Genomic DNA, 17333 nt, shown 5'->3' on the forward strand with positions numbered 1-17333 from the left:
TCCGATTGTGGATACAGGCTCATCCCCATCCATGTGAAAGGATTTCCTCCTACCACAGGGACACCTCCTATTCTGGGTATCAATAATGGTCCTGTGCTTGCATAATGCAGTGTCTGCATAGGGGCTTGTTGCAACTGCCCTTGTGGCAGATTCATTTGTACTTGTCCCTGTTGTACTCGCTGCACTTGTGTCTGCTAAAATGTGGGATCCTGGGCAAAGCCTTCTCTGGTCTGTGTGCTATATGGTGAAGGGGAAGCTGCCTCCCCCCCTGTAGAGAACTGTCCATTCTGTCCATTCTGTACATTCCCATGGCACACAAGGTGTTCTGTCATTCCACAATTCCAAAATACTGGAGGAACTCTCCCATTAGTCCCTCCTTGGTTATATCCTACCTGTGCATTCAGATTTTTATTCTGTGCACCTTGAAACCCACCTTGATTATTTTGAAATCAGTTTCCTCTTCCTCTATAACCCATACCTCTGTCTCGTGGTGCAAACCCAAATCCACCTTGGGCCATTGGGTGCAGATTATTCACCTGCGATGAACCCATTGCTTCCTGCATTCCCAATTCTTCTCTGCTTCAATACCACCCCTTCTATGGCAAATTTTGAAAAAAAATTCGGAACTAATTTGGCTTGCTCCATTTTTCTATTCTCATCTTTCTTCTCATGTTTCCCTTGTAATAACCAACAATGATACACTATTGTCAGCTGTATCTCAGCCCATGGCTTCGCTTCCATTCCTACTTGTTTCTTCATCTGCCTCTGTAATGGCTCAGGCAACCCCTGACATAAAAGGTGTTAAAATAATGGCACGGTTTTTTCCCATGGCTTGCAAGTTTCAAATTGCCATTTCTCCTGAATATCCTGAACGTAAACAATAGGGTCTTCATCTTGCGTGTCATGATTGCACCCATATCTGATGTGGCAGGGTACTGTATGCGGAGTGCCCTCCAAACATCTGCTCTACAATTATTAAACAGCACCCTATCATGCACTGTGTTTTGTGCAGTCACACTTGAATATCCTGCTTTCCTGCATATGTTAACAGCCCTCTCTCCAAGAATGGCTGCCAGGAGACCGTTTATGTCCCCTATTGCCAACTTATTTCCTCCTGTCATTTGTCTAATTCGTATATACATTTTCCAGTGCCTGAAGTCAAACTCGGGAGCTTGCACTTCAAGTTATCCTTGTCCATCTTTGGCCATGGAATATACTGCGGTCTTGCTCCCCCTTTTTCTAAAAAGGGAAACTGAGCAAACACTGTCCCATAGTCAGATCCCACTATTAGTCTATCCATCGCAGGGATAATTGTCCCCGTCTGTCTCCTTGTGGGTAATGACCTTAACCTGCTTACATATGGTGGCGACTCTCCCTTCTCACTATGTGATCGTCCTCGGGGATGCTCAGGATATGTTATGGGATCTGGTGTTGTATTTTTAGGTTGTTCCAGATCTAACCATCTCACCTCCTTATCAGCGTTCCTTTAGGGGTGCACACATTCCCTCCCTTCTGCCCCAAGACAGGACTCTCTTCATCTGACATATTTGTCTGGATATTGACGCCAAGCGTACATAAAACCACATCTCTGCCAGTTATAGATTACCAATGGAAAAAGAGAGGTCTGGAAATAAATTAGCAGATGTCAACCTGATGGCATATATTCCCAAAATCTATGATATGTCAGAGGGTGAGGTGGATTATATGCGCCTGATGCAACAGCTACAGGCAAACTGATCTCCCTGCACCACTAAAAAAAAGTAAAAAAAATTACTAAGAGAGTGAACAAATGGTTTGACGAATGTGTAACAGAATTTCAGAGAAAATATCCTAAGGCCGAAAAAAGATGGTGTTTTATTCAGTCTAGGAATGACCTTATTAAAGCCAAATCAGCATAAAAAAGTTACAAAGAGGAGATCAGACAGAAAAAGGCATTATGCCTACAAAATCAGATCGACATTGCGCAAAATAGACCGAAGGAACTTTTTAGGGTCATTGGAAATCTGGTGAACCATGACTGCATCAATACTGGGTTACACCCAAGCATGACAATGGTCAACGATTTTAATAAATTCTTCTTTAACAAAGTGGAACAGATTAGAGTAAACTTGGATAGTCAGCCCTCAGAGGGAAGATAGTCCTGTCATATAAAAGTATGAGGTAGGGGGAATATACCCAATTGTGGAGTTTAATTTCTCTCCAGTAGATAAAGAGTCTATCAAAAAATGAATTGAAGCGTTAAAATCAGCAAGTCATAGTTATGTCCCAATTCCGGCGTACTTAGCATAGAAACATGCTAAAGCTCTGAGCGGACCTATGCAAAGCTTTGTTAATGCCTTGTTGGCACAGGGAGGGGTGCCACAGGACTTAAAGTCTTACCCGATGCCACTTTAGAAGCCCAGCTTGGATCCCCATGAATTAGCTATCGCCCAGTTGCTGGGTTGGTGTGGCCAATGAAAATTCTTGAAAAGGTTGTGACTCAACAACTATAAAAACATATGGAAGCAAACAAAATTCTTGATAGATTCCAGTTCGGGTTTAGGCCTGGACATCGAACAGAGACAGCACTTGTTAAAGTATGGGATGACATACTGGAAAATGTAGACTGCAGTAATGTCAGCATGCTCATTATGCTGGGCATGTCGGCAGCTTTCGACACAGTTGACTCAAAAATCCTGACTGCTAGACAGGGTGAACTAGCACATGTCTCTGAGGAGGCACTTAGATGGTTCGACTCCTTTTTGAGCGATCGCCCACAACAGGTTAAAATGGGCAAATTTTTATCTGAAATGCTGACCACAATCTGCGGACTGCCTCAGGGATCCTCCCTATCTCCGGTTCATTTTAATCTATATATATGCCCACTCCTACTAATTCTGGCACAGTTTAACCTGCAATATCATTCCTATGCGGATGATACGCAGATCTAGTTGAGCCTTAAACATCCAATGGATGCAGTGGACAATATTCTGAAATGTGCAGAGGCAGTCCGAGGGTGGATGATAAACAACAAGCTCCAGCTGAACCCCAATAAAACCGAGATAATTATCTTTGGATCTAAAAAGAATCTCGGAACCACTGCCCAGAAGATCCCATGCCCACCGATATTTGCTAACACCCAAGGGTATACAGTTAAGAATCTGGGGTGCATTTGGCAGACAGACATAAGTTACAATTCGGCAGGTGAAGCAAATGGTTAAATCAGTTTATTTTCGGCTGAAACTACTGAAACGACTCCTTCCCCCCTCATTTCAGAAGGCGATCGAGCAAAGGTGGTGGGCTCACTGGTTAATGCCAAGCTGGACTATTAGCTGGATGCCCTAAATACCTGTTGCAACGTCTTGCAGTAGCACAGAATGCTGCTGTACGTGTAGTGTTCATACTACCCTGGAAAAAAATACGTTTCAGTAACCAGGAGGAATCTACATTGGCTTACGGTCCACCGATGAATCCAATTTAAATTACTGTGCTTGATCTTTAAGTGCATACACAACTTTGCACCTTATTACTTAGTGTCAAAAATTCAAATCTATACCCCCAGCAGAGCCTTGAGCACTATGGATCTCAACCAATTGGTAGTTCCTACTTCTTTTTTTTTTTGTTTTTATTTTTATTGGTTTTATTACAAACCTTTAAAAAGAGAAGGATTATCATACATTCCAATTCAATGAGGGCTCACAAGTCATCCGCTATTACCCCTGACTTTTACTGTTAATCGCAGCCTCCAGTACAGACCTCAGGACGTCCCAGCGTTCAGCTCCACCGGGACGGCGTATAAGCAGTCTTTTGCAACTTGAAGGAAAGAAACTAGCACATACAACACCACTCTGTTTGACCCATCAAACAGGGCTCTCCACCAATCATCTCGAGTTAGGAACTGAAAGTTTGTTGTTATTGGGCTAAAGATGTTGTTTCTTTCGCTCTCCAACTCGGGACATGCTAAGATCAAATGTTTAAGTGTTTCCTTGTTGGTGGAGCAGAACCGGCACATAAGGTCCAGGTCCGTAGATTGGGACCAGTAACAAAGGCGTTCCTTGGTTGGCATGGCATTCAGCCTAAACTGCAAGTAGGAGGCACGAGACCACTGGTCCGGGAAGCACGACAGATAGGGCGGGACCCAGCCATAGGCTCTTGCCTCGGCCGGCACTTCAAGCATGGACTTAGAAGCAGCTCTTTGGGTACAGGTGTAGATCCAATCATTTCTCCAAAGCTTTAGTTTTGCAGCATCAGGATTCTCCAGCAACAATTGCTTCGTGATTTCATAGGAACTAAGCACGTCATGGCATAACTTATTCCATTGGAATAAGATTGAGGGGGCTTTAGCGAGTTCTAGGCTGTGAAGGATCTCCATCTGCGGGATTAGGTTGCTTGAATTTAGTTTCCTAAAGACACTTAGAAGATTCCAAGCAACTCTCGCTTGCATAGATATGTAACCAAGCTCATATCTGACGCAAACAGTGGAGGTACCTTTGGGCAGATGGAGAACCCTGGACCAAAAAATGCTTTCCAAAGAGTTCCACACTTCAGGCCCACAACCAAAAGCATTTTCACCGGCGTAGATCAGTGAGGGTACCACCTTCTGCTGGAAAAAGGTTATTGTTGGCCTTAGAGAGCATTTCCCAAATTTTTTATTAATCAGGACTGCTTGGCACGCCAGTTGTCGGCATTTTTTCTTGGCTGCGTCCACCAAGGTGCGTCATTTCTACTTGCGCTTAATTGCATTCCCAAATATCTGGTGTTAAGTACTCGCCCAATGGGTTCTTTATTCATGTACCATTTAAATTTCTGCCCGTTTGGTTTGAAACCTTGCAGTCTTTCAAAGACGATGGCTTCACATTTCCCTCTGTTGATAACCAACCCGTTGTCTGTTAGGTATTTTTCCACGGCAACGTGTTTCCGCTGTAGACCTATGGGAGTTGAGTCCAACAGAATGATGTCATCTGCATAGACTAAGTAGTCCACATGTGAGCAGTGAAGTTTAGGTGGGAAAGTGCGTAGTCCATTGAAAGCATCTTTGATATCAGATATGAACAGGTTAAATATAGTTGCCGCAAGAGGGCAGCCTTGCTTGACACCTCGAGAGGTGTCAATAGGTGAAGATAGAGTTCGTTTGGACCAAAAGGGTAACCTAACGGTCGTGTTCATGTGGAGTTCGTGGATAGCGGCCAGCAGACTTTCAGGACACTTCCATTTGATCAGTTTAGACCATAGCAAGTCTCTATTTATACAATCAAACGCCTGGGACAAGTCAACCAGTGCGAGATAGATTTTAGAGTTTGATCTCAGTGCTTCCATTTTCAGTAAGTTCAGTATTAGAAGGTTAACGCCGCAGCCCAACCCTTTGACGAAGCCAGTTTGTCTGGGGTCCACCTGATTACAATATGTGGACCAGTCCGTCAATTTTTGTTGTAGAAGAGTGGCGTAGACCTTGCCCAGCACATCGAGAAGTGCAATTGGTCTATAGTTCTTTGGGTTGCGACGGTCGCCTTTTTTGAAAATGGGTATGATCACCGCAGATTTCCAAGATGTGGGGGTCTCGCAGCATTTGACAATCCTGTTGAACAGCAGCTCACAAAAGGTGGTCCATACTTCTGGCTGAAGTTTGAGCGTAAAGTTTGTTAAGCCATCTGGACCGGGAGCTCTTGAGTTATTCAAATTCTTGATGACTCTAAGAATATCCTCGTGATCGAATACTAGGTCCCAATGTGACAGCACTCGAGGGATCCATACATCGACCTCATTGGTTTTACTGAAGAGGTCGGCATAGAAGGATACCCACTCAGACTCAGAGACCAGGTTTGCCTGAAGAGCATGTTGTGGAGCAAGGTTGTCATTTATCAATCTCCAGTAGTCAGCAGAGTTAGAGCTCTTCATTTTTGATAGCATAAGCTCTGCGTCATTTTGCATCATAATGCACTTGTGAGATTTAAACCAGTTCTTATAGCCTTGTTTGAATTTTCTTACAAGACCAATGGCAGCAGTAGGCAATTGTTTGCGGGCCGTTCTTAACTGCCAACGTAGGAGGCGTTTCCGTTGTTGCACCTGGAGGTCAAATTTGTGCTTCGGTATAAATAGGCTGTTTCCCGTATGGTTTCTGCATTCTTGATATTGGGTTAAAAGATGGTTATATTCCAGGGATTCAGACAGCTGGAAACTCAACAAAATATGGCCCAACTCAGTAGGATCTAGATTTAGACGAATCCTATTGGCTCCTGTTCTCACTGAGAAGGCCCAGCGATCCTGGTGCGTTCCGTCACTTACCACAAATTGCAGAACCACCATGTCATGGTCACTGTACTTCATTGTTTGAACAGACAAGCCGGTCGTTCTCGTATGAATCTTACTGGATACAAAGATATAATCTAGGGTAGAGCTAGAGTCCCCTCGTCTCCAAGTTGGGGCTGCGGGAATATCGCCCAGGGTTTGACCATTCAACATGAACAAGTCCCGCAGCTCCATTTCCAGGCACCACTGAGTTGTCTGGTGAAATTCTACGGTGTTGACGTTCTTCTTAAGCCCTGGTACGTTTGAATAACTAAGACAATCGATGTTGAGGTCACCACAGATGATCAAGTCATCTAGATGGCCAGATTCCATGTGCTCATCCAAAGTCTTTGTAACTTCGTCTATGAAGTTTTTCGCTCCGGTTGCCCCATGGTTCCAGTAGAGATTGAAAATACAGAGGTTAGTTGTCGGGCCATCAGCGAGACTTCCAACCCCAATCGTAGTCACTTGGATATAAGGAGAAATGTCAATTGAGTTCAGAATCCGAAGCCCTGAATTAATCCTGACGGCAACCAGTAGGCCAGACATTGGTCTACCCTTGGTCTGTTTGATGGCTGGGGTATGGGCGATTTCAAAGCCCTCCAGAATTGGTTTTTCGCATAGCCATGTCTCTTGTAGACAGATGAAATCTAACTCGTCAGCCCAGGTGGAGTTAAACAGGTGATTAAAGCCCCTTGTGTTCCAGGATCCCAATATATAATTTTTTTGGTTATTATGTCGTTTGAAGGCCTGGCGTTAACATGACGTGGTGTTGTTTAGGGTTTCAGCAACCCAGGACCAATCGTTTCCTTTCGCCCTAAATGGTGTGTCAGTCTCGGGCAGGTCTGGGATCCGATGCGCTTGGCTAGCTCCTTGGATTGTTATCTTTATGTTATTATGGCTGGAGGTTCCACTCAATGACTTCCGAGTATTCTGTGTTGGAGAAAGAGTGCTTAGATGGAGAGCTGAGAAGCCACGATCACTCGGACGTGCTGAAGGATTTTTGTAGGCACTTCCAGCCTCTACCGGGTTCACAACTTCATTCAAAGCCTCAGTTGGAACACGTGTAGGGGCTAAAGAAATGTCAAAACCCAGAGACAATAGCACCGGGCTGGCTTGGAGCAATGTGTCAACTATGAGCTTAGACTGGACATGTAAGATGACTGCGTCATTTTTGGTTTCTTCAAGGAATTCGACAATTTTCAAGTCACCAGATTCAATTGCCCTAAGACTTGGTACCAGATGGCATAGCCACAAGACATTATGGCGATTCATTATCAGGTCGTCTGCAGAATCAATTTGTTCCAAAAGTACTTGGTGGTATGATGAATCATTTTTCAGATGTATATTCTTAGAAGATTCATTTGTAGGGTACTTTTTCAGTGGAGGTCTTGTTTGCGGTAGCCCATTAAACTTAGACTGCGACGACTTAGTCGGGACAGAGTCCCTTGGGTAAAGGCGTGTTGAATCGAGCTTCGGGACCACCAACGATGATGAGTTGCTACAAGGATCAACGGCAACTTGGGCCCCTAAGTCTTCCGTTTTGCGAAGGCCTTTGTTAAAATGATCACACCTCTTACGACGTTTTTCATCTAGCGTCATGAAAGGTTTGGAACAAAGAACCATATCATCCGTTGAAGTGGTGATTGGCCCGTTGGCTTCACACAGTGATACAATTCTGATTGCCTTCTGGAATGGCACATGAGGAGGAATGTTGTTTAGGCCAGATAGATTAGACCCTGGCCTGGCCTGGTTGTTCATTTGCGGGCAGGCTGCAGTCAAGGGGACAGGTGTGTTGTCAATCAACTGGGCCGATTCAGGGAGGCTGACAGATGAAGTATTAATTTCGTCAGCCCCAGCCAGTTCCTCGGCCACTGCATCCTCGTACACAGACGTGTTCAACAACTCCTCAGATATGCCACATAAATCGATTATGGGTTCAATGGTCTGGACCAAATCAGTGGCAACATCATTTGACTGGGGATCAGGTACAACCTTTTTGTTTTTCAGAGTTGTTTTGTTAATGATTACATTCACAGTGTTTAGGTTTCTCAAGAATTTCCTGGAGTCGTTACAACGGTTCCTTTTTTTCATAGGCATGTTTTTTGATTTTTTTAGTTCATGGCCTCTACGGTTCCCGTCACTCAAGCCTGTGATGGAATCAGTCTTGGGGTGCTTGAATATGTCATACACTGCCAAGGCAGCATCATATCCTTGTTTTTGTGCAGAATCGTGTGCCAACACAGCTAAGCCTAGACCAAGATTTTGATCAAAAGGGGCGGCCATTTGAGGATCCAAAAGAGCCACATTTTCAGCAGCTTGGGTTTCCAGGAAGATGTCCTGGAAGTTAGTAAACAGAGGTGTGTTTAGGTCACAGGTGGGAGGGAGAGGGTCGGCCATTTGCGGTCCTACAAAACATGGAGCAGAGGCAGGCGACAGCATGGATTGTTCCTGACAATCAACGGGAACAGATTTTTCAGTACGAGCCAACATGTCTTTATTTCTTTCAAGTTCTAATGCAGTGGCCGCTGCAATCTGAGCACATGAGGCTAATGGTATCCAGACGGGAGAGCAGAATACAGGGTTGTTTACGGTCCGAGAGGTCAGAACACCTCCATCTTCAGAAACTCCAAACTGACCGCAATTTTCAACTTTTTGTTGAAAAAGGTTCAATGCCTGTTTCGCCACTTCAGCCAGTAGTTTTCTGTCCAGAAAGGCATTTTTATTACTATCCATTAAAGCACCCAACGCCATTTCCACCTGTTTGTTAGTGCTCAGTGATGTGTTCATTAGAATCGTCTTGGTATTCTCCAGCTCAAAGGTCTTTGCATTCATGCCAAGAATTAGAGCTGTCAGGTCTTTCAGACCGTCGTGTAAATGTTCATACATTTTCAGGAATGGAGCCAAAGCTATTGTTGTTGATGACATAGTAATGGCTTGGAGATCTTTCATACTTGGTATGGGGTGTTCATTGCCAATGCTGTCCGTAGTAAGACCGGTGTGTCGCCTTTTGCCCACAGGGAGACGTCTGATTTTTGGGAATGGGCGCTCCATAAGTGATGAGTCCGAGGAAGATGACTCTGACCTATAGTCAGAGCGTGTTTGTACAGTTGAAGGCCCATCCACACATTGATGCAGAATGGTCGATGGTTGGTTTTGCGGTGTGTTAGAGTCGACCCTTCCCAATTTAGGGAATTTCCTCTGTGAGCAATGGACGCTCGGTGAAGTACTAGAGCGTCTTCTTCTTTCATCCAGTTTATGCGTAGGGGGGCTCTGCAGGGGGCTTTTGCCAAACAATGCAGGTGAGGACAAACCAGACAAGATTAGAAGGACCCCCCCCCCCCGCTAAGGCTGTGGCACCCGGCAAAGAGTCTTTTATTGCCGAGTTATTCACTCTGCTTTTGTTCAGGTGCTTAAGATCTGTTAGCAGCTTGTTGACGACTTCCAAGGAGTTTCTACGGTTATTAGAGTCCTTCACTTGGAGAGTAGACACCCTCTCCCACTCAGTATTTGCAAAAGAAGCACGGGTAAGTGACTCAATTCCCAGGTTTTGTGTCGGTTTGTCCGCTTCATTGTATGTAAACACGGCATTATAGGAACCTGCTTCATGCAGCGTACTTAGTGGCAATGCCGGCGAAGGGAACAGTTTCTCATGTGCACTGTAGAATCTTATGCGCGGGGATCCACTACTTGTTTCTTTTTGTATAGAGGGGCATACAATATCACTTGCACCTGAGGTCATGAGGCATGCTTGAGCACCAGTCGACACGCTGGTGAGCGAGCATGAGGGCGTTTGGGTTAAGGCGAGGTCTTGTCGCAATGAGCAGCTATCATTTTGTAAAGTACAAGAAGAAGGTTCATGAAGGCCATGTACTATGGCCGGGTTGACTATGGCCAGGTTGGCTATGGCCGCCGAATTTGTTGGTACACCGTACGAACTGGCGCACTTATTAAGTGACGCATCATGTTTACCTTTGAACGGGAAACAGTTTAGAGGAGAGTGTGTTATGATCGGCTGGGCTGGGCTGGACTGTGCGGGAACAAAACCCGATGTGGAATGTCTCTCATATGGGTCGACCACAGTCTCACCCCGCAAGCCCCCTGCCGCCCCTCCCGTTGGTTCGGAACAAACGGGAGATTCAAAGTCCACTCGCGAGGAGGCAGCCACACATTCACTTACTATGGTTTCGTTGTTGTCTGTAGAGGTCGAGTTTGGAGCCGGCTGCATCGAAAGCCCCCCCTCATTCGGAATCTGGACACAATCAGCAGGGACGGCGGCTGGTGTCAGGGGCGCCTCTGAAGACTCCGCTGAAAGCCACGAACGTTCCGAGTCGGGGCATGCCGGGTCGCGAGCACGCTTCCTTTGGGCTCGGGTCTTCATAGAAGCGCCCACAGTCGTTCCTTTCGCCGGCACCGTAGTGACGTTTGTTCGCATCGTAGCAACAAACGATGAGGCGGAGATGACACAGGGAAACAGGTGAGCCAGGAGCCAAGAGGAAAGTCCCGAATTCCACGGACTTCCTCGGACACTCTGCCAGACTCCGCGCCCGCTCCGCGGGGAGAGGCAGGTTTTGATGAACTGCAAACAAAGTCACTCCCACAAAAAATGGAAATAGTAGAGTTACTGGACACTGGTCACTCCTCAGACTCTGCCAGACTCCGTGCCCGCTCCGCGGGGAGAGGCAGGTTTTGATGAACTGCAAACAAAGTCACTCCCACAAAAAATGGAAATAGTAGAGTTACTGGACACTGGTCACTCCTCAGACTCTGCCAGACTCCTACTTCTAGATTTGTCCGCTGGGGGACAGAAGGTTTTCAGTGGCTGCTGCCTGCGCATGGAATTCTTTACCACACCATCTAAGGAAGATAGAATCCTGACAGCCTTCAGAAAACATCTAAAAACATATTTGTTTGAATAATGCTTTGTGAATGGTTATGGGTGTTCAATAACTGTACTTAAGATCTGCGATCATATCATATCTAGTCCCCAACTAGTGTGACTATTATCCCCTTCACCTTTATCCAAGTTCAGTCTGCTCAAAGACAATGTTCGATGTTCATCACTGAACAGGTTTCCCTCCTCACTTTGTGACTGAGGTACTGGGGATTGATCATTGCTCCCTCAAGTTCCATACTCGCTACTTCGCCTTAACTGTTGATAGACCTTACCTATCCTTTCTCTAATGCTTTCCGCATCAAATCTTTCTTCTTCTAGCGCTACTCTAGATACTGCTGGCATTACTTCCTTTATTAGAAAAATTTTCGGCCATTATGTCCCATCATATTTCTGGGCTCAGCCTCATTTGTTCTTTAAGAATGAGACTGGCATCAAGAACTTGCGGTCTTCTTTTTCGTCACCTACTTCTCTTCGCTTTCTTGCATCCCAATTCCTTCTCCCTCCTGCCTTTGTTCTTCTCCTCTCCTTATGCCTTCCCTTCTTTCCTCTTCTTCCCTTTGTCCCTAATCTTTTGTCCCTTAATCTTAGTGCTTCTTCCTCCTCTTTTTCCTTCCTTTGTATCCTTCTTCTATCGTTCCTGTCTGTTGTCATACTTATTGTTCTTCTGACCAGTCTTCAATGTTTTCTTGCTCATATCTGCCATCGTCGCTCCCTGCTTTTCCTTTTCTGCTCATCTTCTTTCAATCTTTTCTCTTGTTCTTTTACTCTTTTCTTGCTCATCCTTATCTTCTCTTTGCCTTACTTCCTCGATACTTTTCCCCATCTATCTTAAGTAATATCTGTCCTCCCATCCATTTGTTCTGTGCGAGTGCCATCTAGTCAGCCTTATCCTTCCCTCCTTTCCAGCTCTTAATCTCCCCATCTATTTCTGTCGACAAATTTGTCCGCTCACTCTTTTCTTCCTTGTCTTGTATGATCTTATAAATCGCTTCCTTTCTCTTCTCCTCCGGACTATCGTCACTACTGTAAGCCGGGGGTGCGGGGTTGCCATATATTGGGTTACTATACCCCGCCGCTGTTTTCAATTCCTTGAAAGGGTACTTCCCTATTTCTTCTGTAGCAACACCCTTCGCTTCAAGTGAGGTAAGGGGAGCTGAGGGCTTGACACCTTCCGCCTTATGCTGATTAAGCATCCACTCCTCAGGTGGTGGGTCTTGATACATTTTCCAGAGCTCTAAAATCGCTCATCTTTTCTCCAATTTCTTCCCTGTCTACACAGCGTGCCAGTATGTAGTCATGTGTTGCAATACCGCTTTTGACAATGATCCCCCTTGTGGCCACGGCACAAACATTTGATCTGCTGTGCCTTTTACCCATTCCGCACTATACTGTTTGAGCTTGGCCGTATGCTTTGGCAGTGTCTTGCATAGGTGCATGAGAGGAGTATCCTCCATAATGACAAGTCTCAATTTACTGTTGATACTTGCAGAATTGTTAAATAAACCGTATACCTTTGTTTAAATAACCACTTTTCAACATTTTTAAAACAACAAATATGATCAAGCACCATCAATCGCTGCTCAAGCCTCTTTCAATAGTCTGTCTATTCTCTTGTTTTGCATCAATCGTTTTGCTATTCTCAATCACTGTTGCTCCACAACTTTTAAAATTTTTCACAATCTTTATTGTTCTTCGATATTTTTACTCAACAAACAATTAGACTAGTGAAAACATTAAACATTGCAAACACTGATCACCTTTTCCCTCGCCTTTACTTTACACCCTATACAGGGTTTGAGACATCACCTTATGTAACCTCAATTGTGTGTTTTATGTTTCACCCTACTCCCATTGGAGTTTTATATGTCTCCTAACTCCCTTGAGTCATGGCTTCTAGGCGCTACCTCTTCTCTTCACAATATTTCCCATTACTCAAAAATGATCACAATCCCGTCCTCTTATTTGCCATTCCCCTTATTCTACTCACCATTCTTTAATCGACTAGAGGCCTTCGGTATCGACGCCTCCTCCAATCCGACCACTTCGCCTTCCGCCCTACACAGCGCCTGTGGAAACGGGGCAGAGATTTCTTCAAAGGGGGACCTGCCCACCACCTCGGTTCTTCTTGCTAGTTTATTTCTATAGGCCGCTCTCCACAGGAAACCCTGCAATCTTCCAGCTAATGGTGGAGGATGCCCGATCGTCTGAAATACTGGAGACAAACTAGTTTGGATCTTTTTGAACCATCTGCACCACTACCACGTGAGCTTAGGGCCCTTTAGGAACGTGCATACAATGGATGGGTTCACAGAATAACTTCAAGTCCAAATACCCGAACCAACTGATGGAAGATGGCAAAGTACTGTTTTATTCACAATTATCTAAAACAGGGAGATACAACAAACATCAACAGATGCACGCTCTAGTTCTCTCCATCTTTAAAAAAAACAAGATGATATACTCAAAATTCATCAGAGGTGACATCATACTACCTGGCAAATAATGAAAAACCTACTGGGGATCGGGATAGGCTTAAGGGGAACATCTAGGTATACATTGTATAGGAACTAGGATTGTGATTGGCTGCCCACTGTCAGGTAGGCAATTGAATTTGTCTTCAAACTGTAAGGTCCTTCGTTATATGGACCTCTACAATTGGTTGGCACCCTTGTGCCATGTCTGGAACATTCGGTTCACTTTGCAGCACGTAAGCCCAGATGCAAGGAGGTGGGCCTGACTACCTCCACACCCAATTAGCCCATCATCTTTCATGACCCAAGCCTTCTGCCATGAAGATTGTATTTGAACTTGGCCTTGCAAAGTATCATTGTCTCTGGGAATACATGGGTGTGCAGGCACTCACTATCGGTGTTCTAGGACTCCAGTTGGATTCTATTTTCATCCTTGGCTCACGTGACAGGAGACCACGATTTGGTCAATTTTGCAGCTTGTAAATTTCTTAAATGAATACAACTTGCCCCCTTGGTGTTCTATCTTTGCACCTTAACAAGGGATGATTCATCCTTTCTACGTTTGTTCCTTTCCAGAATATATAGCTAACCTTGGCTGCTTCAATCCTGACTCCAGGTCAGACAACGTCACCATGCAGCTTCAGGATTTCAGCATATTCTTGCTGCAACAAAGTTTTTCTCTTCCCTCTTCAGGGATCCTGGTTTACTAAATTTGTGATAACAATGTCCAGCTTCAATACAATGACGGCTTCCCTTGCATTCTATTCACTACATCTAGCCAGCTTCTATGATGTCTTAGACTACCTTGCGTTTCAGCATCTGTACAATTTTTGAACGGCTGATCATCTGTAGCATTTTGTGCACATGTAATCTTTTTCATATTAAATTGTAAAAGACATAAGAAGTCCTGGCAGGCAAGTATGCCAGGCAGTGGAAATTGTACAAAGATTCCTGGCAGAAGGGTATACCAGGTAATCTGCCAAGTAGAAAGACTGTTTCAGAAGAAACCAGTGAAGACACAAGGGAACTGTTAGTTTGACACTTTTTGACATTCTGTTTAAGAAGCGAGAGGAAGGGAACCACCCTCTGGATCCAAGGGTTTTTACCTTGGAAGAACATTTCTTTGGAGTCATTGTTATACCTTTGGTTTTGAACACTTTTTCCAAACATCACGTTAAAGACATGTCCCTTACCCCTTTTGTCGTTTGTTTTTAGTGTGAGGGTCAGAATGGGTTGTTTTGGACACAAGGACAGCTTTCAATTACTGATATCCTGACACAGACAGATGCTTAGTTTTTAGTTTCCAGGTAGGGAAGTGGCTTTTCAGAATTTGGATAGAGATGTGTTTTCTCAACCCATTTTTATTTAATAAAATGTCTTTTATGAAGAATACAACAACCTTGCATCGGTCTCTCATTTCTGGCCCCTGACAAATCCCTGATAGGAGGGTCATCAGGTTACAATCCGCCGAAAACAGGTTGTCAAACTCATCCATGATGGCGATATGATTGGAAGCGTCAACCTGAGAAGCGGCATCCTCAGAATCAGTCTATAGAGTACTGCAGGGAGGCGATGGGCCACTTCGGAGATGCTGCAGAGGTGCATAGACAGAGCAGGATGCAGATCATGAGGTAGATGGTGCAGAGGCAGAACAGCTGGAGCAATAGGGATTCTAAATTGCAGTTATTATACTAGTCTCTAAAACATAGAATAAATGCCCATTGACAGAAGACTTCCGGTTGACTGGGAGCAGGTATCGGCTGAGGCTCAGGAGGTGCATAGGGAGGCTGCATTACCAGAAGTGGTTGGGCTGAACGCAAAGGCAAGTCCTCCTCATCTTTGTCATCTGAAAACTCTTTGTGTCCTCAAAATCTGTATCAGTGACATGTTCCAAAATGTCCCCCAGAGGCACATTTGAGGGACCAGGAATAGCAGAAGGAACATAAGGTGTCAATGTAAACAATGTTTTTTGTTCCATGCAGGAGAGACGGAAATAGTGGACAGAGCATGTGGATGGGCGGAAGAAGGCATGGAAACATTTGAAGATATTACTGAAAAGACAGTTGCTGCTTTCGACTGAATTTTTGTTGTTGACAAGGTCGTGATCATCAATGGTGCTGTGCGTTTGATCATTGACGGAATGGTTGATGAAGTAGTCGTCGACTAGGTCAATGGAGTGGATGAAGATTTGCTGTGTTTGTGTGCCATGGACACAGAGGGTGTCGATGGTATCATCGGTTGAAAGCTCGTCACTGGCAAATACTTTGTGGATGAAGAAAAAGGCATGGACGTTGAGGGCAAAAGAGCCCTAGATGAAGCTGTTGCCACAACCTTAATTGTACCAGGCTATTTATGTGAGGAAGTGGGTCGACTGCCTTTTCAGGGGCAGCCTGAGCATGGGTGGCAGGCCCCTTCACCATTTTCCCACAGGAAGCCACTTTGTGTGAACTAGACTTTTTAGAGGAGGACAATCTAGGGGTCTATTGTGGCAGAGTGAAGTATGGCTCCGAACAGAAGCTGAGTCTGAGGCTACAGTCCCCTCATCCAGCCAAACCACTAACCTTCTTTGTCGGTCCTTCAGGGTTTTGTTCAAAGAGGACTAGCAGGTGGAATACAAATTACCATTGTCGTCTGGGTACTAGAGGCATTCATCATGCTAGTTTTCAACCTAATGTTCTACAACTGGAAGGTGCAACATGACTTGAAAAGGCTTTTCGTAGCCTTAGGCTCAGCCATGGTGGGTTAAGGGGACACCCTTCTCAGGCCTTGACCCTGAGGTGTCAGATGTACCCAGCAAAGAAGCACCAAGGATATAGGTTTCTGAAACTAACACTACATGAAAGTGTAGGCTTTCCAGAGATATAATGAAGTCAAAAATAGTACATAGAACGCCAAATGAAGTAGAGGACATGCAACATTTGAACGTGTGGAAAAAATTTGAAGATGGTCTCCTGAGGTGAAGCTAAGGGACTCTGCCTATTGGCTATAGGACAAAATTACTAAGAGCACATGAAAGTGACTGCAATTTCAAAGTTAAACGAAAACTGCTTTAAATAGAAATGTTTGGGTACTTGTGTGCCAATAAATATCCAAACTAAAGTGGTTTGTTTTATTTCTCAAAAATTGGAACGCAAACATATATTGAAATTTGTTTTCCAAATACCCACAAATGAATTTGATTAGTTCCTAAATAACCACAAGTAGTATAGAAAAAAGAATGTCCAACAAATTACTTTGAAAGGAGACCTCCACTTGGGTCTGTGTACCCTCAAATTATTTTTGAAAGAAAACATTTATGGATGTCCATTAATTATACTTAATGAAAGCCTCAAAATATTTTGAAAGAAGACCGCCACAAATTATTTAGAAAAAGGCCTCCATTTGTTTCTGAAAATCCTGGTTATTTGGAAAGAGAACCTTTCGCTTTAGGTCCTCACTGATATATAATACATTAAACACCGTAATCGTATTTCTGATGCTTGTATCTGCTTAGATTCACATGCTGTGCATAGGCCGACATCTAGTGGAAGCTGCGGAGTATTACAGTTTGTTTTTCGAAACTCGAAAATGGGCGCCGACACAGGACGTGCCAGTAATACTATCCCTAGTGTGACGTCAACTGTACCCATGATCCCTCACGCGTCTAGGACCCTCAGATTGTATTTTTTCTGACATGAGCAGTAGCGTGAGTACGGATAATC

The sequence above is a fragment of the Ambystoma mexicanum genome, chromosome 11, assembly GCF_040938575.1.
Source record: "Ambystoma mexicanum isolate Mex_15411 chromosome 11, UKY_AmexF1_1, whole genome shotgun sequence".
NCBI classification, from domain to species: domain Eukaryota; kingdom Metazoa; phylum Chordata; class Amphibia; order Caudata; family Ambystomatidae; genus Ambystoma; species Ambystoma mexicanum.